A 25,874-nucleotide genomic window follows, 5' to 3' on the forward strand; every position below is an offset into this window, starting at 1 on the left:
AACATCCTGGACCCTTCCCAGCACGGGTTCAGGCCGGGCCATAGCACGGAATCCGCGCTCCTAACTTCCACAGAAAGCTTACGGGAAATTATGGACTCCGGCAAAAGTGCCGCGCTGATATTACTCGATCTCAGCGCGGCCTTTGACACGGTCTCCCATGCCATCCTATTGAAACGCCTGGAAAACATAGGTATCGTAGACGCGGCACTCCAATGGTTTAGATCATTTCTAACCAACAGATCGTTTAGGGTATCTGCCCCCCCGTTTATCTCCCAACCTCAAAACATAGGACAAGGAGTTCCACAGGGCTCTGCCCTCAGTCCCTCCTTGTTTAACCTATACATGCAACCCCTGGCGGAGGTTGCCAAGAAATGGGGCCTCACAATGGTGTCGTACGCCGACGACACCCAGTTGGTCATCAGCCTCAACCATGCCCCCTCTCCCGATGCCACTAGATTCAGGGATGGTCTGACCGCCGTTGCTAAATGGATGACGGCTAATTGCCTTCAACTCAACGGCGGCAAAACAGAGGTGCTGATAATGGGGAAAAATAGTAACAACTGGAATGACCTCTGGTGGCCCCAATCACTGGGCCCAGCACCCCCCCCAAAGACTCTAGCTAAAAACCTGGGAGTGTGGCTGGACTCTGCTCTTAGCTTCCAGTCGCACACAAAAAAAGCTGCCGCAACCTGCATTGGCTTACTGAGAAGCCTCACCCCCATCTTAGGCTATTTTGACTCCAAAACTCGACAACTCATCGTACAATCTACCATTCTGTCCAGACTGGACTACGCGAGTGTCTTGTTGTTAGGAGCTAATAAAACTGAAGTTAAGAGACTCCAACGGATACAAAATTCGGCGGCAAGGGCTATAGTAGGTCTCCCTAAAAGATGCTCGGCGAGAGCGACCATTCACAGATTACATTGGTTACCCATGGAAGCCCGCATCCAGTTCAAAGCCCTCATATTCGCCTTTAAAATCATGAAGAACGAAGGCCCGTAGCTACTCCGCTCGCTGTTGACCCCCTACACTCCCAAACGGAACCTCAGGTCCATGGGGCAACACCTAGCTATGGTACCCTACACTAAGTTTTGCCGCATCGGAGGGCGCTCCTTCAAACTACTAGGGGACAAATTATGGAACTCCCTTCCCCTCAATATTCGATGCATGGACAACATCCTAGCTTTCCGCAGAGCTATTAAAACCTACCTCTTCCCCCCCTGTTAGGTCCCTCCCTTCCCCCTGTTTCAGTTGGTTGTGTTATGGTTCCAGCGCCGGGACGTCCCGTTGCGGGGGCAGCTGTTTGCGCTTTACAAAACTGATAACATAACATAACATAACATAACAAATGAGATTAATGGCGCGTAAATAGAGAGCGTAAAGGAACAGTTACACAGCTAAGAAAAGGGAAAGAAAGACTAAGGAAAAAAACACAGAAAGAGCCTGTAGATGAAATTCTCTTCCTGGGACAGCAGATTAAGAGAAATTACATAAGGAGAGGTTAAGCATGTAACACGGGGGAGAATAAAAAAGAAAATGCAGTTTTATGAAGTGTGCTTGCCAAATCCAGCCAGCACTTTTGTTCTATTTCTCTCTTTGCATCTTTTATTGGTAAAGTAAGTTTCAAGTGCATGCCCAGGTATGATTGAGAGAGCAATGGTATAATAATTTGAAGCGTTTACACCAGTGCTAAAGTAGGAAGAGAGGTGTAGCAAAGACATGAAAGAGGTAGCGATAATAAATATGTGGAGAGGCAATAGTGACACAAAAATAAGCCACCTATTTATAAAACTGAAATTGAAGAAATACTAAAGGTTAACTTCTGAAATTGTAGCCGATAATAACAAGATTCTCGTTGTTGGCAGGATTCGAACCTGCGCAGGGAGACCCCAATGGATTTCAAGTCCATCGCCTTAACCACTCGGCCACAACAACTTACTATAAGCTGCATTCAAATATTTTGTTTGAAAGTATTCAAGTTGTCCCACATCAAAGTACTGATATTCTGCAATGCGCTTTTTAAAAACAATGTTTTTTTCATCATGCACGTTCTGTCCTAAAAACAAAAATTGCATGAGTATATCTCTGGATCTGTAAAAGGATACGCTTGCATGCAAACTCTCATGTGCCACTCAATTTTTTGGACCCTGTTGCACTCTGTTTTTGCGCTGCTTTTAGTCTACGACCCATATTACAGAAGTCTACCATCTCTGAGTATTTGTGACTCCTTTGTAAGTACCTTATCTTTAATCCTTGAAGAGCTCTATAATAAATGGGTCCGTCAAAGATTGCTTGAATGGAAGATAAAAGAAGGCCCACTTGTCTCACCAAATGCCGTAGAGAAACCCGATGTTTTACTCACGTAATCCTCAGTTCATTTTTGTTAGACATGGCATCCTTAAGGTGGCCTACCAGCAACCTTTTTGCTTTTCACCTCACGTTTTGCTCTATCTTTATGTTGGCCTTAGGACTCTAATCACTTTATCACTACTGTGAGAAAGTGGCTCTGTATATACTGTTCCCAAATAGGTACAGTGTGCACAGAGTCCTCAGTGCCCAGAGGTTTGACAGAGGCTAAAGTTTGATCTAACCTTACTCTCTAAAGTGGTAGCTTGCTCGAGCAGTAAGGCAGTATCCGAGGACAGTGTAAAGCATTTGTTGTACACACTCAGTCAGCAAATGGTCTCACACACTCAAGAACTGAACTCTAGGCCAATGGTTTGTATAAAAAATATATCGTTGTTTTATTTTAGAACCAACAATAGGTATCAAAATATACTTTCTCAGAATAAGATGCTTTAGTTAAATACTTTGCAATAGGCAATTGACTTTTGCAGGTAATAGTTACAGTTTATTGCAATAGGAAACACAATTTCAAATACAATAATACATTGAGCTCAATGGGAATTTTAAGTTATATACAATTAATTACTTTCAGGATTACTTTTCTAAATCCAGGACTGGATCCTAGATTCAGTCCTGGGACAGTTCTTGGAAACAAGTGAGTAAATTAGTTTTAGTAACTGTTGTGATTTTCAAGCAATATTTTGCTATTTTAAAAGTTGACACTTAGAAATTTTTTCTGATCAAATTACCTATGTTATCATATGGAAGGAAACTCACTTAGCAGGTATGTGGGGTTATGGTTACTTTTTCTATGTCAGTGTTGGATCCTAGATCCAGCACTACTGTACCACCTGTAAGCAGTTGAGAAACTGCGTTTAAGTTATACAAGCGATTTTTAAGGAATATTTATATGTTTGCAAAATCAACACTTAGAAGAAATTTTACAGAAAAACAGTCAATGGTTTCCTATGGAAGAAAATTCAAGTTACGGGTAAAGTACGTTCTCATTACTTTGGTAATTCAGTGCTGGGCTCCTAGGCTCAGTACTGGGACATTTATCTAAAACAGGTAAGCAATTACGTTTTCACAATTGGTACGATTTTTAAAGAATATTTGTAAGTTTCAAAAATCGACACTTAGAAACTTTGCCAGCAAAAAGCATGTAATGATATCCTATGGAAGAAAATTCGAGTTACTGGTAAGTACGGTTAAAATTACTTTTCAGGGTCAGTACTGAGCTACAAGATGCAGCACTGAGGTCTCTCCTGATAACAGGTGAGTAAATCAGAATTCGTTGTTCGGCTGATTTTAGATGAATATTTTAAAGTTCCAAAACTCCACACTTAGAAGAATTTGCAAGTGAAACCAGTCAATGTTAGCCTATGGAAGAGAAGTGAGTTATCGGCTTTTAGGTAAGTACTCGACTGGCAGAGTTATGGTTCTGGGCATAGACTCAGGGGTCTCCCAGGGGAGTCCCAGTCTACTTGCCAAGCCCTAAACTCCCCTTTTATTACATATAATTTACCCCTAAGGTAGGCCCTAGGTAGTCCTAGGTGCATGATGCTATGCAAGTAAAAGATAAGATATGTACTTTGGTGGTTCGCATGTCCTGTAAGTACCAAACAGTCTATTTCATTTTTCACTACTTTGAGGTCTACCTCTCTCATAGGTTAGCATTGGGTATTCCCCTATACTTTTTATTTGGTAATTCCATATCGGAGAGGAGTAGCTTTATTTATTTATTGAAAATCCTACTTACTGGTGAGGTTGGATTTAACTTTACTATTTTAGAAATGCCACTTTTAGAGAGTGAACATTTCTCTGCACTTACTGCTCTATTTACCTGAAACCTGGCCCCAATACACGTCTGGATTGGGCTGGGTGACAGCAACATTTGTGCCTTCCCTGTAGAGAGCCACAACACAGGTTACTCAACTGCACCTGGGGGGTGAGCTCCGCTCCCCCTCCACCCCCAATAGGTTCAAGAACGATAATTTATGTAAGTAAATACATTATAGCTACTGCTTATAATCATGTTAAATTAAATAATTTGTTGTTAGATGGTTTAAATATTTAAACCTCTGGTACATTTGGTAATTCTGTAAAAGCAGAACCCAACTGCCGTAACATTGCCAACCACAATGCCGTGACTTGGATTCGAACCAAGGTTGCTGCGGCCACAACGCAGAGTACTAACCACTATACGATCACAGCGAGCTACATGGGCTCAATGACATACACTAACATGGAGAATTTATAATTTGGAACACTCAGGGCTGCTCCTGTGATAGGCGACCCCTGTGCCCCCCACAGACGGATGCTCCCCTCCACCGCTCTGCTGACCTACCTGCCTCCGCTGCCTGACGCCTGATTGCCGCATCCTTCACTTACCTGCCTCCGCTGCCTGACGCCTGACTGCCGCCGCCGCATTTTTTTAATTATTTAATTTTTTCTCCTCACTTACCTGACACCGCTGACTGCCTCCTGCTCCCAGGTAATGCCTGCTGCCTCCTGGCCGCTCCCCACGCCGCTGCCTGTACTCCTCTCGCTAGCTGACCCCCGCTGCTCACCTGGTCACTCCTGGTGTCCGCCGCTTCCCGCCGTTTTCCCGCCGCCACTGCCCCAGGCGCACCCTCCCAGTCCCGCCTCCACCTACAGTCCCGCCCCCCCTCCCTGCCCATTGGCCACCCCGCTCCCGCCTCCCGCTGACCCTCCCTCCCGGCTCCTTATTTAAGGGGACCCTGCGGGCTGGTCAGTGCGACCCCTGTGCCCCCCACAGACGGACGCTCCCCTCCACCGCTCTGCTGACCTACCTGCCTCCACTGCCTGACGCCTGATTGCCGCATCCTTCACTTACCTGCCTCCACTGCCTAACGCCTGACTGCCGCCGCCGCATTTTTTAAATTATTTAATTTTTTCTCCTCACTTACCTGACGCCGCTGCCTGCCTCCTGCTCCCAGGTAACGCCTGCTGCCTCCTGGCCGCTCCCCACGCCACTGCCTGTACTCCTCTCACTAGCTGACCCCCGCTGCTCACCTGGTCACTCCTGGTGTCCGCCGCTTCCCGCCGTTTTCCCGCCGTTGCTGCCCCAGGCGCACACTCCAGGTCCCGCCTCCACCTACAGTCCCGCCCCCCCTCCCTGCCCATTGGCCACCCCGCTCCCGCCTCCCGCTGACCCTCCCTCCCGGCTCCTTATTTATGACGCCCCTTCAGCGACCGCGTAGCGGACGCGCGCAGCGGGAGCGCCGACTGAGCGCCGAAGGTGCGCCAAAGGTAAGCCCGTCTGCGCCCGTCCGCGCCTGGACCGCGCCCAGCGCCAGACCCCCTGGTCCCCGCGCCCGCCAGCCCCCCCGCAGGATCTACGGCTTCGCTACGCTCATCGCACTCAAAACCGCCCGAGCCCCCGGATGCTACCGAGCGTCCCCGCGACGCACCCATGGACCCTTCGCCTGCCGATCCTGCAACTTCTCCTGCCTCCAAACAAGCACCACGCCCACCAAGACGGACAACAGCAACCACCTCAAGTGCATCCTGCTCAACACCCGCTCCGTCCACAGACACGCCGTGGAACTCTGGAACCTCCTCGACACCGCATCTCCAGACGTCGCCTTCCTCACGGAAACCTGGATGAACGACTCTTCAGCCCCCGACATCGCCATAGCCATCCCGGACGGCTACAAGATCATCAGGAAGGATCGCGTCAACCAGTCCGGAGGAGGCATCGCCATCGTACACAAGAGCACCATTCGCATCTCGACTGACTCCATCGACGTATTCAACGCCGCCGAATACCTGCACTTCCAGATCCACACCGACACCAAGACTACCCTCAGAGGCACCCTCATCTACAGACCCCCGGGACCATGCGCACAGTTCTGCGAAGACATCGCCGACTTCATCAGCCCTCACGCCCTCCCCTCCGCCGACTACATCCTCCTCGGGGACCTCAACTTCCACCTGGAGAACAACAATGACCGCAACACCACCACCCTGCTGGATAACCTCGCCAACCTCGGACTTCAGCAACTAGTCAACACCCCCACCCACTTCGCCGGCCACACGCTCGACCCACTCTTCTCGTCCAGCAAGCACGTCACCTTCAGCCACTCCACCGGACTTCACTGGACCGACCACAGCTGCGTCCATTTCAGCTTCAGAAAGAACACGGTCCACCATCACCCGAAGCAGGCTCCCCACAGAAACTGGAGCAAGATCACCGCCGACCAGCTCGCCACCTCCCTCAGCCAGAGCCCACCTGTCAGGACCACGGACCCTAACACAGCTGCCCTCGACCTCACGCAGTGGCTGACCTCCTGTGCCGACGACCTCGCCCCACTGAAGAACCCCCTCACCAGGCCCAGAAGCAAGAAGGCCCCCTGGTTCACCGACGAACTTAAGGACTCCAAGAAGGCCTGCCGCACCCTCGAGAAGGCCTGGCTCCTCAACAAGACCGCCGACAACAGAACAGCACTCAATCTCGCCACCCGCAGACATCACCAGCTCATCCGCACCACCAAGAAGAAATCTCTGCGGGAACGACTGGACAAGAACGCCCATGACAGCAAGGAGCTCTTCAACATCGTCAAGGAGTTCTCCAACCCCAGCACCGGCAACAACGACATCACTCCCTCACAGGACCTCTGCGACTCCCTCGCCTCGTACTTCCACCGCAAGATCGCCGACATCCACAACAGCTTCGACATTTCACCCCCGCACCCATCGGTCGTACCTTCGCACCCCGCCGCCACCCTCCAGACATGGACCGAGGTGACCCCCGAGGACACGTCACGCATGATGAACACCATCCACTCCGGATCTCCGACCGACCCGTGCCCCCATCATGTCTTCAACAAGGCAGCCTCTACCATCGCACCCCACCTCCGAGACATCATCAACACCTCCTTCAACACAGCAACCTTCCCGGAGAGCTGGAAGCACGCCGAACTCAGCGCTCTGCTGAAGAAACCAACAGCGGACCCGACCGACCTCAAGAACTTCCGCCCCATCTCGCTCCTTCCTTTCCCCGCCAAAGTCATCGAGAAGGTCGTCAACAAGCAACTGGCAGCCTTCCTCGAGACGAACGGATCCCTCGACCCATCACAGTCCGGATTCAGAGCCAACCACAGCACCGAGACCGCCCTCATCGCAGCCACCGACGACATCCGAGCCCTGCTCGACAACGGCGAAACAGCGGCACTCATCCTCCTAGACCTCTCCGCAGCATTTGACACTGTCTGCCACCGCACATTAGTCCAACGCCTCAACGACACCGGCATCCAAGGGAAGGCTCTGGAATGGATCATCTCATACCTCTCCGGCAGAACACAGAGAGTACACCTCCCTCCGTTCCGCTCCGAGACCACCGAAGTAATCTGCGGCGTCCCGCAAGGATCGTCGCTCAGCCCCACTCTCTTCAACATCTACATGAAACCCCTCGCTGCCATCGCACGCCAACACAACCTCAACATCATTTCCTACGCCGATGACACCCAGCTAATTCTCTCCCTCTCCAGAGACCCCGACACCGCCAAAGCCAGCCTGCACGAAGGGATGACAGACGTCGCTGAATGGATGAACATCAGCCGCCTGAAACTGAAACCGGACAAGACAGAAGTCCTCATCCTGGGACCATCACCCTCCGCATGGGACGACTCCTGGTGGCCCCCGGCACTAGGCACCGCACCTGAACCGACGGACCACGCACGCAACTTGGGCGTCATACTGGACTCCTCCCTATCGATGACCAGACAAGTCAACGCCGTCTCCTCAGCTTGCTTCCACAACCTCCGCATGCTCCGAAAGATCTTCCGATGGATCCCGACCGAGACCAGGAAGACGGTCACCCACGCTCTCGTCACCAGCAGACTAGACTACGGAAACACCCTCTACGCCGGTACTACAGCCAAGCTTCAGAAAAGACTTCAGCGTATCCAGAACGCCTCCGCCGACTCATCCTGGACGTCCCCCGACACAGCCACATCTCGTGCCACCTGAGAGACCTGCACTGGCTCCCTGTCAACAAGAGGATCACGTTCAGACTCCTCACCCACGCACACAAGTCCCTCCACGACCTAGGCCCAGGGTACCTCAACAGCCGCCTCACCTTCTACACGCCCACCCGCCGGCTACGTTCCGCTAACCTCGCCCTCGCCGTCGTCCCTCGCATCCAGAGAGCCACCGCTGGAGGAAGGTCATTCTCCTACCTGGCAGCTAAGACTTGGAACTCCCTACCCGTCCACCTGCGGATGACCCAGGACCACCTGGCCTTCAGGAAACAGCTCAAGACCTGGCTGTTCGAGCAGTAGCAGACCCCCTTCCCCAAGCGCCTTGAGACCCTTACGGGTGAGTAGTGCGCGATATAAGTTCCATGATTGATTGATTGATTCATTCATTGCTTCCTCATTCCTCATACAGAGGCTGCGTCTCCTCAGTGGTTGATAGGCTGAAACCGTTTCCTGGCCGCCTGCTTGTGAACTGCCAGGAGTCAAAGATAACACATTACACTTGCGGGCCTGTGATGGGACACCAATGCAGAGAAACCCACTTGGCACAGACCTTCTATTCTGTCTATTAGACCTGCATCTTCCCTGCACCTTTCAAGCCATTTGTATGTGAAGCAAGAAAGAGTTAAGGAGTGATCCATCTACACTTTTATAGGGAGGATGCCGCCGTGAGCTCCTCCCAGCTAATCACACGAACAGCAGTAAAGTAATATAAATACACAGTTGAGGGCGGGCTGCAAGGTCATGTTTTTGAGTAATTATTGAAACTGACCTCAGTGGCTCATTAGCAGAGCTGCGGCTAATGACTGGTTCCAAATCATGATGAAGCAAGCACCATGGCTCGTAGGGGACCCACAACACGCTTTTCTTAGCTCACTGAATTAAAGTATAAACTTCCGCCATGTGTGAGTGGTAAAGGCTTGTTAATATGGTTCCTTTTCCAATTCAAGTCTGACACCAAGAGGCAGAAACCACGGGGCTTCGAAAGCTCTGGATTTTAGCCACCAACCACAGAGAAAGAGAGAACTGGCAGTATGAGAGTTGGAGAAAACAGGAGCGGCTGCAAGGAGCTCAAATGAGATTAATGGCGCGTAAATAGAGAGCGTAAAGGAACAGTTACACAGCTAAGAAAAGGGAAAGAACGACTAAGGAAAAAAACACAGAAAGAGCCTGTAGATGAAATTCTCTTCCTGGGACAGCAGATTCAGAGAAATTACATAGGGAGAGGTTAAGCATTTAACACGGGGGAGAATAAAAAAGAAAATGCAGTTTTACGAAGTGTGTTTGCCAAATCCAGCCAGCACTTTTGTTCTATTTCTCTCTTTGCATCTTTTATTGGTAAAGTAAGTTTCAAGTGCATGCCCAGGTATGATTGAGAGAGCAATGGTATAATAATTTGAAGCGTTTACACCAGTGCTAAAGTAGGAAGAGAGGTGTAGCAAAGACATGAAAGAGGTAGCGATAATAAATATGTGGAGAGGCAATAGTGACACAAAAATAAGCCACCTATTTATAAAACTGAAATTGAAGAAATACTAAAGGTTAACTTCTGAAATTGTAGCCGATAATAACAAGATTCTCATTGTTGGCATGATTCGAACCTGCGCAGGGAGACCCCTATGGATTTTAAGTCCATCGCCTTAACCACTTGGCCACAACAACTTACTGCAAGCTGCATGCAAATATTTTGTTTGAAAGTATTCAAGTTGTCCCACATCAAAGTACTGATATTCTGCAATGCGCTTTTTAAAAACAATGTTTTTTTCATCATGCACGTTCTGTCCTAAAAACAAAAATTGCATGAGTATATCTCTGGATCTGTAAAAGGATACGCTTGCATGCAAACTCTCATGTGGCACTCAAATTTTTGGACCCTGTTGCACTCTGTTTTTGCGCTGCTTTTAGTCTACGACCCATATTACAGAAGTCCACCATCTCTGAGTATTTGTGACTCCTTTGTAAGTACCTTATCTTTAATCCTTGAAGAGCTCTATAATAAATGGGTCCGTCAAAGATTGCTTGAATGGAAGATAAAAGAAGGCCCACTTGTCTCACCAAATGCCGTAGAGAAACCTGATGTTTTACTCACGTAATCCTCAGTTCATTTTTGTTAGACATGGCATCCTTAAGGTGGCCTACCAGCAACCTTTTTGCTTTTCACCTCACGTTTTGCTCTATCTTTATGTTGGCCTTAGGACTCTAATCACTTTATCACTAATGTGAGAAAGTGGCTCTGTATATACTGTTCCCAAATAGGTACAGTGTGCACAGAGTCCTCAGTGCCCAGAGGTTTGACAGAGGCTAAAGTTTGATATAACCTTACTCTCTAAAGTGGTAGCTTGTACGAGCAGTAAGGCAGTATCCGAGGACAGTGTAAAGCATTTGTTGTACACACTCAGTCAGCAAATGGTCTCACACACTCAAGAACTGAACTCTAGGCCAATGGTTTGTATAAAAAATATATCGTTGTTTTATTTTAGAACCAACAATAGGTATCAAAATATACTTTCTCAAAATAAGATGCTTTAGTTAAATACTTTGCAATAGGCAATTGACTTTTGCAGGTAAGAGTTACAGTTTATTGCAATAGGAAACACAATTTCAAATACAATAATACATTGAGCTCAATGGGAATTTTAAGTTATATGCAATTAATTACTTTCAGGATTACTTTTCTAAATCCAGGACTGGATCCTAGATTCAGTCCTGGGACAGTTCTTGGAAACAAGTGAGTAAATTAGTTTTAGTAACTGTTGTGATTTTCAAGCAATATTTTGCTATTTTAAAAGTTGACACTTAGAAATGTTTTCTGATCAAATTACCAATGTTATCCTATGGAAGGAAATTCACTTAGCAGGTAGGTGGGGTTATGGTTACTTTTTCTATGTCAGTGTTGGATCCTAGATCCAGCACTACTGTACCACCTGTAAGCAGTTGAGAAACTGCGTTTAAGTTATACAAGCGATTTTTAAGGAATATTTATAAGTTTGCAAAATCGACAGTTAGAAGAAATTTTACAGAAAAACAGTCAATGGTTTCCTATGGAAGAAAATTCAAGTTACGGGTAAAGTACGTTCTCGTTACTTTGGTAATTCAGTGCTGGGCTCCTAGGCTCAGTACTGGGACATCTATCTAAAACAGGTAAGCAATTACGTTTTCACAATTGGTACGATTTTTAAAGAATATTTGAAAGTTTCAAAAATCGACACTTAGAAACTTTGTCAGCAAAAAGCAAGCAATGATATCCTGTGGAAGAAAATTCGAGTTACTGGTAAGTACGGTTAAAATTACTTTTCAGGGTCAGTACTGAGCTACAAGATGCAGCACTGAGGTCTCTCCTGATAACAGGTGAGTAAATCAGAATTCGTTGTTCGGCTGATTTTAGATGAATATTTTAAAGTTCCAAAACTCCACACTTAGAAGAATTTCCAAGTGAAACCAGTCAATGTTAGCCTATGGAAGAGAAGTGAGTTATCGGCTTTTAGGTAAGTACTCGACTGGCAGAGTTATGGTTCTGGGCATAGACTCAGGGGTCTCCCAGGGGAGTCCCAGTCTACTTGCCAAGCCCTAAACTCCCCTTTTATTACATATAATTTACCCCTAAGGTAGGCCCTAGGTAGTCCCAGGTGCATGATGCTATGCAAGTAAAAGATAAGATATGTACTTTGGTGGTTCGCATGTCCTGTAAGTACCAAACAGTCTATTTCATTTTTCACTACTGTGAGGTCTACCTCTCTCATAGGTTAGCATTGGGTATTCCCCTATACTTTTTATTTGGTAATTCCATATCGGAGAGGAGTAGCTTTATTTATTAATTGAAAATCCTACTTACTGGTGAGGTTGGATTTAACTTTACTATTTTAGAAATGCCACTTTTAGAGAGTGAACATTTCTCTGCACTTACTGCTCTATTTACCTGAAACCCGGCCCCAATACACGTCTGGATTGGGCTGGGTGACAGCAACATTTGTGCCTTCCCTGTAGAGAGCCACAACACAGGTTACTCAACTGCACCTGGGGGTGAGCTCCGTTCCCCCTCCACCCCCAATAGGTTCAAGAATGATAATTTATGTAAGTAAATACATTATAGCTACAGCTTATAATCATGTTAAATTAAATAATTTGTTGTTAGATGCTTTAAATATTTAAACCTCTGGTACATTTGGTAATTCTGTAAAAGCAGAACCCAACTGCCGTAACATTGCCAACCACAATGTCGTAACTTGGATTCGAACCAAGGTTGCTGCAGCCACAACGCAGAGTACTAACCACTATACGATCACGGCGAGCTACATGGGCTCAATTACATACACTAACATGGAGAATTTATAATTTGAAACACTCAGGGCTGCTCCTGTGATAGGCTGGATGTATTCATTGCTTCCTCATTCCTCATACAGAGGCTGCGTCTCCTCAGTGGTTGATAGGCTGAAACCGTTTCCTGGCCGCCTGCTTGTGAACTGCCAGGAGTCAAAGATAACACATTACACTTGCGGGCCTGTGATGGGACACCAATGCAGAGAAACCCACTTGGCACAGACCTTCTATTCTGTCTATTAGACCTGCATCTTCCCTGCACCTTTCAAGCCATTTGTATGTGAAGCAAGAAAGAGTTAAGGAGTGATCCATCTACACTTTTATAGGGAGGATGCCGCTGTGAGCTCCTCCCAGCTAATCACATGAACAGCAGTAAAGTAATATAAATACACAGTTGAGGGTGGGCTGCAAGGTCAAGTTTTTGAGTAATTATTGAAACTGACCTCAGTGGCTCATTAGCAGAGCTGCGGCTAATGACTGGTTCCAAATCATAATGAAGCAAGCACCATGGCTCGTAAGGGACCCACAACACGCTTTTCATAGCTCACTGAATTAAAGTATAAACTTCCGCCGTGTGTGAGTGGTAAAGGCTTGTTAATATGGTTCCTTTTCCAATTCAAGTCTGACAACAAGAGGCAGAAACCACGTGGCTTCGAAAGCTCTGGATTTTAGCCACCAACCACAGAGAAAGAGAGAACTGGCAGTATGAGAGTTGGAGAAAACAGGAGCGGGAGCGAGGAGCTCAAATGAGATTAATGGCGCGTAAATAGAGAGCGTAAAGGAACAGTTACACAGCTAAGAAAAGGGAAAGAAAGACTAAGGAAAAAAACACAGAAAGAGCCTGTAGAGGAAATTCTCTTCCTGGGACAGCAGATTAAGAGAAATTACATAGGTAGAGGTTAAGCATGTAACACGGGGGAGAATAAAAAAGAAAATGCAGTTTTATGAAGTGTGTTTGCCAAATCCAGCCAGCACTTTTGTTCGATTTCTCTCTTTGCATCTTTTATTGGTAAAGTAAGTTGCAAGTGCATGCGCAGGTATGATTGAGAGAGCAATGCTATAATAATTTGAAGCGTTTACACCAGTGCTAAAGTAGGAAGAGAAGTGTAGCAAAGACATGAAAGAGGTAGCGATAATAAATATGTGGAGAGGCAATAGTGACACAAAAATAAGCCACCTATTTATAAAACTGAAATTGAAGAAATACTAAAGGTTAACTTCTGAAATTGTAGCCGATAATAACAAGATTCTCGTTGTTGGCAGGATTCGAACCTGCGCGGGAAGACCCCAATGGATTTCAAGTCCATCGCCTTAACAACTCGGCCACAACAACTTACTGTAAGCTGCATGCAAATATTTTGTTTGAAAGTATTCAAGTTGTCCCACATCAAAGTACTGATATTCTGCAATGCGCTTTTTAAAAACAATGTTTTATTCATCATGCACGTTCTGTCCTAAAAACAAAAATTGCATGAGTATATCTCTGGATCTGTAAAAGGATACGCTTGCATGCAAACTCTCATGTGGCACTCAATTTTTTGGACCCTGTTGCACTCTGTTTTTGCGCTGCTTTTAGTCTACGACCCATATTACAGAAGTCTACCATCTCTGAGTATTTGTGACTCCTTTGTAAGTACCTTATCTTTAATCCTTGAAGAGCTCTATAATAAATGGGTCCGTCAAAGATTGCTTGAATGGAAGATAAAAGAAGGCCCACATGTCTCACCAAATGCCGTAGAGAAACCTGATGTTTTACTCACGTAATCCTCAGTTCATTTTTGTTAGACATGGCATCCTTAAGGTGGCCTACCAGCAACCTTTTTGCTTTTCACCTCACGTTTTGCTCTATCTTTATGTTGGCCTTAGGACTCTAATCACTTTATCACTACTGTGAGAAAGTGGCTCTGTGTATACTGTTCCCAAATAGGTACAGTGTGCACAGAGTCCTCAGTGCCCAGAGGTTTGACAGAGGCTAAAGTTTGATATAACCTTACTCTCTAAAGTGGTAGCTTGCTCGAGCAGTAAGGCAGTATCCGAGGACAGTGTAAAGCATTTGTTGTACACACTCAGTCAGCAAATGGTCTCACACACTCAAGAACTGAACTCTAGGCCAATGGTTTGTATAAAAAATATATCGTTGTTCTATTTTAGAACCAACAATAGGTATCAAAATATACTTTCTCAGAATAAGATGCTTTAGTTAAATACTTTGCAATAGGCAATTGACTTTTGCAGATAATAGTTACAGTTTATTGCAAGAGGAAACACAATTTCAAATACAATAATACATTGAGCTCAATGGGAATTTTAAGTTATATGCAATTAATTACTTTCAGGATTACTTTTCTAAATCCAGGACTGGATCCTAGATTCAGTCCTGGGACAGTTCTTGGAAACAAGTGAGTAAATTCGTTTTAGTAACTGTTGTGATTTTCAAGCAATATTTTGCTATTTTAAAAGTTGACACTTAGAAATTTTTTCTGATCAAATTACCAATGTATCCTATGGAAGGAAATTCCCTTAGCAGGTAGGTGGGGTTATGGTTACTTTTTCTATGTCAGTGTTGGATCCTAGATCCAACACTACTGTACCACCTGTAAGCAGTTGAAAAACTGCGTTTAAGTTATACAAGCGATTTTTAAGGAATATTTATAAGTTTGCAAAATCGACACTTAGAAGAAATTTTTACAGAAAAACAGTCAATGGTTTCCTATGGAAGAAAATTCAAGTTACGGGTAAAGTACGTTCTCGTTACTTTGGTAATTCAGTGCTGGGCTCCTAGGCTCAGTACTGGGACATCTATCTAAAACAGGTAAGCAATTACATTTTCACAATTGGTACGATTTTTAAAGAATATTTGTAAGTTTCAAAAATCGACACTTAGAAACTTTGTCAGCAAAAAGCAAGCAATGATATCCTATGGAAGAAAATTTGAGTTACTGGTAAGTACGGTTACAATTACTTTTCAGGGTCAGTACTGAGCTACAAGATGCAGCACTGAGGTCTCTCCTGATAACAGGTGAGTAAATCAGAATTCGTTGTTCGGCTGATTTTAGATGAATATCTTAAAGTTCCAAAACTCCACACTTTGAAGAATTTCCAAGTGAAACCAGTCAATGTTAGCCTATGGAAGAGAAGTGAGTTATCGGCTTTTAGGTAAGTACTCGACTGGCAGAGTTATGGTTCTGGGCATAGACTCAGGGGTCTCCCAGGGGAGTCCCAGTCTACTTGCCAAGCCCTAAACTCCCCTTTTATTACATATAATTTACCCCTAAGGTAGGCCCTAGGTAGTCCTAGGTGCATGATGCTATGCAAGTAAAAGATAAGATATGTACTTTGGTGGTTCGCATGTCCTGTAAGTACCAAACAGTCTATTTCATTTTTCACTACTGTGAGGTCTACCTCTCTCATAGGTTAGCATTGGGTATTCCCCTATACTTTTTATTTGGTAATTCCATATCGGAGAGGAGTAGCTTTATTTATTAATTGAAAATCCTACTTACTGGTGAGGTTGGATTTAACTTTACTATTTTAGAAATGCCACTTTTAGAGAGTGAACATTTCTCTGCACTTACTGCTCTATTTACCTGAAACCCGGCCCCAATACACGTCTGGATTGGGCTGGGTGACAGCAACATTTGTGCCTTCCCTGTAGAGAGCCACAACACAGGTTACTCAACTGCACCTGGGGGGTGAGCTCCGTTCCCCCTCCACCCCCAATAGGTTCAAGAACGATAATTTATGTAAGTAAATACATTATAGCTACAGCTTATAATCATGTTAAATTAAATATTTTGTTGTTAGATGGTTTAAATATTTAAACCTCTGGTACATTTGGTAATTCTGTAAAAACAGAACCCAACTGCCGTAACATTGCCAACCACAATGTCGTAACTTGGATTCGAACCAAGGTTGCTGCGGCCACAACGCAGAGTACTAACCACTATACGATCACGGCGAGCTACATGGGCTCAATGACATACACTAACATGGAGAATTTATAATTTGGAACACTCAGGGCTGCTCCTGTGATAGGCTGGATGTATTCATTGCTTCCTCATTCCTCATACAGAGGCTGCGTCTCCTCAGTGGTTGATAGGCTGAAACCGTTTCCTGGCCGCCTGCTTGTGAACTGCCAGGAGTCAAAGATAACACATTACACTTGCGGGCCTGTGATGGGACACCAATGCAGAGAAACCCACTTGGCACAGACCTTCTATTCTGTCTATTAGACCTGCATCTTCCCTGCACCTTTCAAGCCATTTGTATGTGAAGCAAGAAAGAGTTAAGGAGTGATCCATCTACACTTTTATAGGGAGGATGCCGCTGTGAGCCCCTCCCAGCTAATCACATGAACAGCAGTAAAGTAATATAAATACACAGTTGAGGGCGGGCTGCAAGGTCATGTCTTTGAGTAATTATTGAAACTGACCTCAGTGGCTCATTAGCAGAGCTGCGGCTAATGACTGGTTCCAAATCATGATGAAGCAAGCACCATGGCTCGTAGGGGACCCACAACACGCTTTTCTTAGCTCACTGAATTAAAGTATAAACTTCCGCCATGTGTGAGTGGTAAAGGCTTGTTAATATGGTTCCTTTTCCAATTCAAGTCTGACAACAAGAGGCAGAAACCACGTGGCTTCGAAAGCTCTGGATTTTAGCCACCAACCACAGAGAAAGAGAGAACTGGCAGTATGAGAGTTGGAGAAAACAGGAGCGGGAGCAAGGAGCTCAAATGAGATTAATGGCGCGTAAATAGAGAGCGTAAAGGAACAGTTACACAGCTAAGAAAAGGGAAAGAAAGACTAAGGAAAAAAACACAGAAAGAGCCTGTAGAGGAAATTCTCTTCCTGGGACAGCAGATTAAGAGAAATTACATAGGGAGAGGTTAAGCATGTAACACGGGGGAGAATAAAAAAGAAAATGCAGTTTTATGAAGTGTGTTTGCCAAATCCAGCCAGCACTTTTGTTCGATTTCTCTCTTTGCATCTTTTATTGGTAAAGTAAGTTTCAAGTGCATGCGCAGGTATGATTGAGAGAGCAATGGTATAATAATTTGAAGCGTTTACACCAGTGCTAAAGTAGGAAGAGAAGTGTAGCAAAGACATGAAAGAGGTAGCGATAATAAATATGTGGAGAGGCAATAGTGACACAAAAATAAGCCACCTATTTATAAAACTGAAATTGAAGAAATACTAAAGGTTAACTTCTGAAATTGTAGCCGATAATAACAAGATTCTCGTTGTTGGCAGGATTCGAACCTGTGCGGGGAGACCCCAATGGATTTCAAGTCCATCGCCTTAACCACTCGGCCACAACAACTTACTGTAAGCTGCATGCAAATATTTTGTTTGAAAGTATTCAAGTTGTCCCACATCAAAGTACTGATATTCTGCAATGCGCTTTTTAAAAACAATGTTTTTTTCATCATGCACGTTCTGTCCTAAAAACAAAAATTGCATGAGTATATCTCTGGATCTGTAAAAGGATACGCTTGCATGCAAACTCTCATGTGGCACTCAATTTTTTGGACCCTGTTGCACTCTGTTTTTGCGCTGCTTTTAGTCTACGACCCATATTACAGAAGTCCACCATCTCTGAGTATTTGTGACTCCTTTGTAAGTACCTTATCTTTAATCCTTGAAGAGCTCTATAATAAATGGGTCCGTCAAAGATTGCTTGAATGGAAGCTAAAAGAAGGCCCACTTGTCTCACCAAATGCCGTAGAGAAACCTGATGTTTTACTCACGTAATCCTCAGTTCATTTTTGTTAGACATGGCATCCTTAAGGTGGCCTACCAGCAACCTTTTTGCTTTTCACCTCACGTTTTGCTCTATCTTTATGTTGGCCTTAGGACTCTAATCACTTTATCACTACTGTGAGAAAGTGGCTCTGTGTATACTGTTCCCAAATAGGTACAGTGTGCACAGAGTCCTCAGTGCCCAGAGGTTTGACAGAGGCTAAAGTTTGATATAACCTTACTCTCTAAAGTGGTAGCTTGCTCGAGCAGTAAGGCAGTATCCGAGGACAGTGTAAAGCATTTGTTGTACACACTCAGTCAGCAAATGGTCTCACACACTCAAGAACTGAACTCTAGGCCAATGGTTTGTATAAAAAATATATTGTTGTTCTATTTTAGAACCAACAATAGGTATCAAAATATACTTTCTCAGAATAAGATGCTTTAGTTAAATACTTTGCAATAGGCAATTGACTTTTGCAGGTAATAGTTACAGTTTATTGCAAGAGGAAACACAATTTCAAATACAATAATACATTGAGCTCAATGGGAATTTTAAGTTATATGCAATTAATTACTTTCAGGATTACTTTTCTAAATCCAGGACTGGATCCTAGATTCAGTCCTGGGACAGTTCTTGGAAACAAGTGAGTAAATTCGTTTTAGTAACTGTTGTGATTTTCAAGCAATATTTTGCTATTTTAAAAGTTGACACTTAGAAATTTTTTCTGATCAAATTACCAATGTTATCCTATGGAAGGAAATTCCCTTAGCAGGTAGGTGGGGTTATGGTTACTTTTTCTATGTCAGTGTTGGATCCTAGATCCAACACTACTGTACCACCTGTAAGCAGTTGAAAAACTGCGTTTAAGTTATACAAGCGATTTTTAAGGAATATTTATAAGTTTGCAAAATCGACACTTAGAAGAAATTTTTACAGAAAAACAGTCAATGGTTTCCTATGGAAGAAAATTCAAGTTACGGGTAAAGTACGTTCTCCTTACTTTGGTAATTCAGTGCTGGGCTCCTAGGCTCAGTACTGGGACATCTATCTAAAACAGGTAAGCAATTACATTTTCACAATTGGTACGATTTTTAAAGAATATTTGTAAGTTTCAAAAATCGACACTTAGAAACTTTGTCAGCAAAAAGCAAGCAATGATATCCTATGGAAGAAAATTTGAGTTACTGGTAAGTACGGTTAAAATTACTTTTCAGGGTCAGTACTGAGCTACAAGATGCAGCACTGAGGTCTCTCCTGATAACAGATGAGTAAATCAGAATTCGTTGTTCGGCTGATTTTAGATGAATATTTTAAAGTTCCAAAACTCCACACTTAGAAGAATTTCCAAGTGAAACCAGTCAATGTTAGCCTATGGAAGAGAAGTGAGTTATCGGCTTTTAGGTAAGTACTCGACTGGCAGAGTTATGGTTCTGGGCATAGCCTCAGGGGTCTCCCAGGGGAGTCCCAGTCTACTTGCCAAGCCCTAAACTCCCCTTTTATTACATATAATTTACCCCTAAGGTAGGTCCCAGGTAGTCCTGGGTGCATGATGCTATGCAAGTAAAAGATAAGATATGTACTTTGGTGGTTCGCATGTCCTGTAAGAACCAAACAGTCTATTTCATTTTTCACTACTGTGAGGTCTACCTCTCTCATAGGTTAGCATTGGGTATTCCCCTATACTTTTTATTTGGTAATTCCATATCGGAGAGGAGTAGCTTTATTTATTTATTGAAAATCCTACTTACTGGTGAGGTTGGATTTAACTTTACTATTTTAGAAATGCCACTTTTAGAGAGTAAACATTTCTCTGCACTTACTGCTCTATTTACCTGAAACCTGGCCCCAATACACGTCTGGATTGGGCTGGGTGACAGCAACATTTGTGCCTTCCCTGTAGAGAGCCACAACACAGGTTACTCAACTGCACCTTGGGGGTGAGCTCCGCTCCCCCTCCACCCCCAATAGGTTCAAGAACGATAATTTATGTAAGTAAATACATTATAGCTACAGCTTATAATCATGTTAAATTAAATAATTTGTTGTTAGATGGTTTAAATATTTAAACCTCTGGTACATTTGCTAATTCTGTAAAAGCAGAACCCAACTGCCGTGACATTGCCAACCACAATGCCGTGACTTGGATTCGAACCAAGGTTGCTGCGGCCACAACGCAGAGTACTAACCACTATACGATCACGGCGAGCTACATGGGCTCAATGACATATACTAACATGGAGAATTTATAATTTGGAACACTCAGTGCTGTTCCTGTGATAGGCTGGATGTCTTCACTGCTTCCTCATTCCTCATTCAGAGGCTGCGTCTCCTCAGTGGTTGATAGGCTGAAACCGTTTCCTGGCCGCCTGCTTGTGAACTGCCAGGAGTCAAAGATCACACATTACACTTCCGGGCCTGTGATGGGACACCAATGCAGAGAAACCCACTTGGCACAGACCTTCTATTCTGTCTATTAGACCTGCATCTTCTCTGCACCTTTCAAGCCATTTGTATGTGAAGCAAGAAAGAGTTAAGGAGTGATCCATCTACACTTTTATAGGAAGGATGCCGCCGTGAGCTCCTCCCAGCTAATCACACGAACAGCAGTAAAGTAATATAAATACACAGTTGAGGGGGGGCTGCAAGGTTATGTTTTTGAGTTACTATTGAAACTGACCTCAGTGGCTCATTAGCAGAGCAGCGGCTAATGACTGGTTCCAAATCATAATGAAGCAAGCACCATGGCTCGTAGGGGACCCACAACACGCTTTTCTTAGCTCACTGAATTAAAGTATAAACTTCCGCCGTGTGTGAGTGGTAAAGGCTTGTTAATATGGTTCCTTTTCCAATTCAAGTCTGACAACAAGAGGCAGAAACCACGGGGTTTCGCAAGCTGTGGATTTTAGCCACCAACCACAGAGAAAGAGAGAACTGGCAGTATGAGAGGTGGAGAAAACAGGAGCGGGAGCAAGGAGCTCAAATGAGATTAATGGCGCGTAAATAGAGAGCGTAAAGGAACAGTTACACAGCTAAGAAAAGGGAAAGAAAGACTAAGGAAAAAAACACAGAAAGAGCCTGTAGATGAAATTCTCTACCTGGGACAGCAGATTAAGAGAAATTACATAGGGAGAGGTTAAGCATGTAACACAGGGGAGAATACAAATGAAAATGCAGTTTTATGAAGTGTGTTTGCCAAATCAAGCCAGCACTTTTGTTCTATTTCTCTCTTTGCGTCTTTTATTGATAAAGTAACTTTCAAGTGCATGCGCAGGTATGATTGAGAGAGCAATGGTATAATAATTTGAAGCGTTTACACCAGTGCTATAGTAGAAAGACTGGTGTAGCAATGACATGAAAGAGGTAGCGATAATAAATATGTGGAGAGGCAATAGCGACACAAAAATAAGCCACCTATTTATAAAACTGAAATGGAAGAAATACTAAAGGTTAACTTCTGAAATTGAAGCCGATAATAACAAGACTTTCGTTGTTGGCAGGATTCGAACCTGCGCGGGGAGACCCCAATGGATATCAAGTCCATCGCCTTAACCACTCGGCCACAACAACTTACTGTATGGTACGTACAAATATTTTGTTTGAAAGTTTTCAAGTTGTCCCACATCAAAGTACTGATATTCTGCAATGCGCTTTTTAAAAACAATGTTTTTTTCATCATGCACGTTCTGTCCTAAAAACAAAAATTGCATGAGTATATCTCTGGATCTGTAAAAGGATATGCTTGCATGCAAACTCTCATGTGGCACTCAATTTTTTGGACCCTGTTGCACTCTGTTTTTGCGCTGCTTTTAGTCTACGACCCATATTACAGAGGTCTACCATCTCTGAGTATTTGTGACTCCTTTGTAAGTGCCTTATCTTTAATCCTTGAAGAGCTCTATAATAAAGGGGTCCGTCAAAGATTGCTTGAATGGAAGATAAAAGAAGGCCCACTTGTCTCACCAAATGCCGTAGAGAAACCTGATGTTTTACTCACGTAATCCTCAGTTCATTTTTGTTAGACCTGGCATCCTTAAGGTGGCCTACCAGCAACCTTTTTGCTTTTCACCTCACGTTTTGCTCTATCTTTATGTTGGCCTTAGGACTCTAATCACTTTATCACTACTGTGAGAAAGTGGCTCTGTGTATATACTGTTCCAAAATAGGTACAGTGTGCACAGAGTCCTCAGTCCCCAGAGGTTTGACAGAGGCTAACGTTTGATATAACCTTACTCTCTAAAGTGGTAGCTTGCTCGAGCACTAAGGCAGTATCTGAGGATAGTGTAATGCATTTGTTGTACACACTCAGTCAGCAAATGGTCTCACACACTCAAGAACTGAACTCTAGGCAAATGGTTTGTATAAAAAATATATTGTTGTTTTATTTTAGAACCAACAATAGGTATCAAAATATACTTTCTCAGAATAAGATGCTTTAGTTAAATACTTTGCAATAGGCAATTGACTTTTGCAGGTAATAGTTACAGTTTATTGCAATAGGAAACACAATTTCAAATACAATAATACATTGAGCTCAATGGGAATTTCAAGTTATATGCAATCAATTACTTTCAGGATTACTTTTCTAAATCCAGGACTGGATCCTAGATTCAGTCCTGGGACAGTTCTTGGAAACAAGTTAGTAAATTCGTTTTAGTTACTGGTGTGATTTTTAAGCAATATTTTGCTATTTTAAAAGTTGACACTTAGAAATTTTTTCTGATCAAATTGCCAATGTTATCCTATGGAAGGAAATTCACTTAGCAGGTAAGTGGGGTTATGGTTACATTTTCTATGTCAGTGATGGATCCTAGATCCAGCACTACTGTACCACCTGTAAGCAGTTGAGAAACTGCGTTTAAGTTATACAGGCGATTTTTAAGGAATATTTATAAGTTAGCAAAATCGACACTTAGAAGAAATTTTACAGAAAAACAGTCAATGCTTTCCTATGGAAGAAAATTCAAGTTACGGGTAAAGTACGTTCTCGTTACTTTTGTAATTCAGTGCTGGGCTCCTAGGCTCAGTACTGGGACATCTATCTAAAACAGGTAAGCAATTACGTTTTCACAATTGGTACGATTTTTAAAGAATATTTGTAAGTTTCAAAAATCGACACTTAGAAACTTTGTCAGCAAAAAGCAAGCTATGATATCCTATGGTTGGAAATTCGAGTTACTGGTAATTACGGTTAAAATTACTTTTCAGGGTCAGTACTGAGCTACAAGATGCAGCACTGAGGTCTCTCCTGATAACAGGTGAGTAAATCAAAATTCGTTGTTCGGCTGATTTTAGATGAATATTTTAAAGTTCCAAAACTCCACACTTAGAAGAATTTCCAAGTGAAACCAGTCAATGTTAGCCTATGGAAGAGAAGTGAGTTATCGGCTTTTAGGTAAGTACTCGACTGGCAGAGTTATGGTTCTGGGCATAGACTCAGGGGTCTCCCAGAGGAGTCCCAGTCTACTTGCCAAGCCCTAAACTCCCCTTTTAATACATATAATGTACCCCTAAGGTAGGCCCTAGGTAGTCCTAGGTGCATGATGCTATGCAAGTAAAAGTTAAGATATGTACTTTGGTGGTTCGCATGTCCTGTAAGTACCAAACAGTCTATTTTATTTTTCACTACTGTGAGGTCTACCTCTCTCATGGGTTAGCATTGGGTATTCCCCTTTACTTTTTATTTGGTAATTCCATATCGGAGAGGAGTAGCTTTATTTATTTATTGAAAATCCTACTTACTGGTGAGGTTGGATTTAACTTTACTATTTTAGAAAGCCACTTTTAGAGAGTGAACATTTCTCTGCACTTACTGCTCTATTTACCTGAAACCTGGCCCCAATACACGTCTGGATTGGGCTGGGTGACAGCAACATTTGTGCCTTCCCAGTAGAGAGCCACAACACAGGTTACTCAACTGCACCTGGGGGGTGAGCTCCGCTCCCCCTCCACCCCCAATAGGTTCAAGAACGATAATTTATGTAAGTAACTACATTATAGCTACAGCTTATAATCATGTGAGATTAATTAATTTGTTGTTAGATGGTTTAAATATTTAAACCTCTGGTACATTTGCTAATTCTGTAAAAGCAGAACCCAAGTGCCGTGACATTGCCAACCACAATGCCGTGATTTGGATTCGAACCAAGGTTGCTGCGGCCACAACGCAGAGTACTAACCACTATACGATCACGGCGAGCTACATGAGCTCAATGACATGCACTAACATGGAGAATTTATAATTTGGAACACTCAGGGCTGTTCCTGTGATAGGCTGGATGTATTCATTGCTTCCTCATTCCTCATACAGAGGCTGCGTCTCCTCAGTGGTTGATAGGCTGAAACCGTTTCCTGGCCGCCTGCTTGTGAACTGCCAGGAGTCAAAGATCACACATTACACTTCCGGGCCTGTGATGGGACACCAATGCAGAGAAACCCACTTGGCACAGCCTTTCTATTCTGCCTATTAGACCTGCATCTTCCCTGCACCTTTCAAGCCATTTGTATGTGAAGCAAGAAAGAGTTAAGGAGTGATCCATCTACACTTTTATAGGGAGGATGCCGCCGTGAGCTCCTCCCAGCTAATCACACGAACAGCAGTAAAGTAATATAAATACACAGTTGAGAGGGGGCTGCAAGGTTATGTTTTTGAGTAATTATTGAAACTGACCTCATTGGCACATTAGCAGAGCTGCGGCTAATGACTGGTGCCAAATCATAATGAAGCAAGCACCATGGCTCGTAGGGGACCCACAACACGCTTTTCATAGCTCACTGAATTAAAGTATAAACTTCCGCCGTGTGTGAGTGGTAAAGGCTTGTTAATATGGTTCCTTTTCCAATTCAAGTCTGACAACAAGAGGCAGAAACCACGGGGTTTCGAAAGCTCTGGATTTTAGCCACCAACCACAGAGAAAGAGAGAACTGGCAGTATGAGAGGTGGAGAAAACAGGAGCGGGAGCAAGGAGCTCAAATGAGATTAATGGCGCGTCAATAGAGCGCGTAAAGGAACAGTTACACAGCTAAGAAAAGGGAAAGAAAGACTAAGGAAAAAAACACAGAAAGAGCCTGTAGATGAAATTCTCTACCTGGGACAGCAGATTCAGAGAAATTACATAGGGAGAGGTTAAGCATGTAAAACAGGGGAGAATAAAAATGAAAATGCAGTTTTATGAAGTGTGTTTGCCAAATCCAGCCAGCACTTTTGTTCTATTTCTCTCTTTGCGCCTTTTATTGATAAAGTAACTTTCAAGTGCATGCGCAGAGATGATTGAGACAGCAATGGTATAATAATTTGAAGCGTTTACACCAGTGCTATAGTAAAAAGACTGGTGTAGCAAAGACATGAAAGAGGTAGCGATAATAAATATGTGGAGAGGCAATAGCGACACAAAAATAAGCCACCTATTTATAAAACTGAAATGGAAGAAATACTAAAGGTTAACTTCTTAAATTGTAGCCGATAAT

At 43.8% G+C, this 25,874-nt stretch overlaps 6 non-coding genes across 6 annotated transcripts; all 6 read right to left on the reverse strand.

Moving 5' to 3' along the window:
- Positions 1 to 1,853: 1,853 nt before the first annotated feature.
- Positions 1,854 to 1,935, reverse strand: TRNAS-UGA (transfer RNA serine (anticodon UGA)). The gene has a single exon. It is a non-coding gene; the product is annotated as a tRNA-Ser (tRNA).
- A 2,553-nt stretch (positions 1,936 to 4,488) lies between these two features.
- TRNAH-GUG (transfer RNA histidin (anticodon GUG)) lies at positions 4,489 to 4,560 on the reverse strand. Its single transcript has one exon. It is a non-coding gene; the product is annotated as a tRNA-His (tRNA).
- A 9,356-nt stretch (positions 4,561 to 13,916) lies between these two features.
- Positions 13,917 to 13,998, reverse strand: TRNAS-UGA (transfer RNA serine (anticodon UGA)). The gene has a single exon. It is a non-coding gene; the product is annotated as a tRNA-Ser (tRNA).
- Positions 13,999 to 17,905: 3,907 nt separating this feature from the next.
- TRNAS-UGA (transfer RNA serine (anticodon UGA)) lies at positions 17,906 to 17,987 on the reverse strand. The gene has a single exon. It is a non-coding gene; the product is annotated as a tRNA-Ser (tRNA).
- A 2,554-nt stretch (positions 17,988 to 20,541) lies between these two features.
- TRNAH-GUG (transfer RNA histidin (anticodon GUG)) lies at positions 20,542 to 20,613 on the reverse strand. Its single transcript has one exon. It is a non-coding gene; the product is annotated as a tRNA-His (tRNA).
- Positions 20,614 to 21,895: 1,282 nt separating this feature from the next.
- Positions 21,896 to 21,977, reverse strand: TRNAS-UGA (transfer RNA serine (anticodon UGA)). The gene has a single exon. It is a non-coding gene; the product is annotated as a tRNA-Ser (tRNA).
- Between the last annotated feature and the right edge of the window lie 3,897 nt (positions 21,978 to 25,874).

This window comes from Triturus cristatus, chromosome 12, assembly GCF_964204655.1.
Source record: "Triturus cristatus chromosome 12, aTriCri1.1, whole genome shotgun sequence".
Taxonomy (NCBI): domain Eukaryota; kingdom Metazoa; phylum Chordata; class Amphibia; order Caudata; family Salamandridae; genus Triturus; species Triturus cristatus.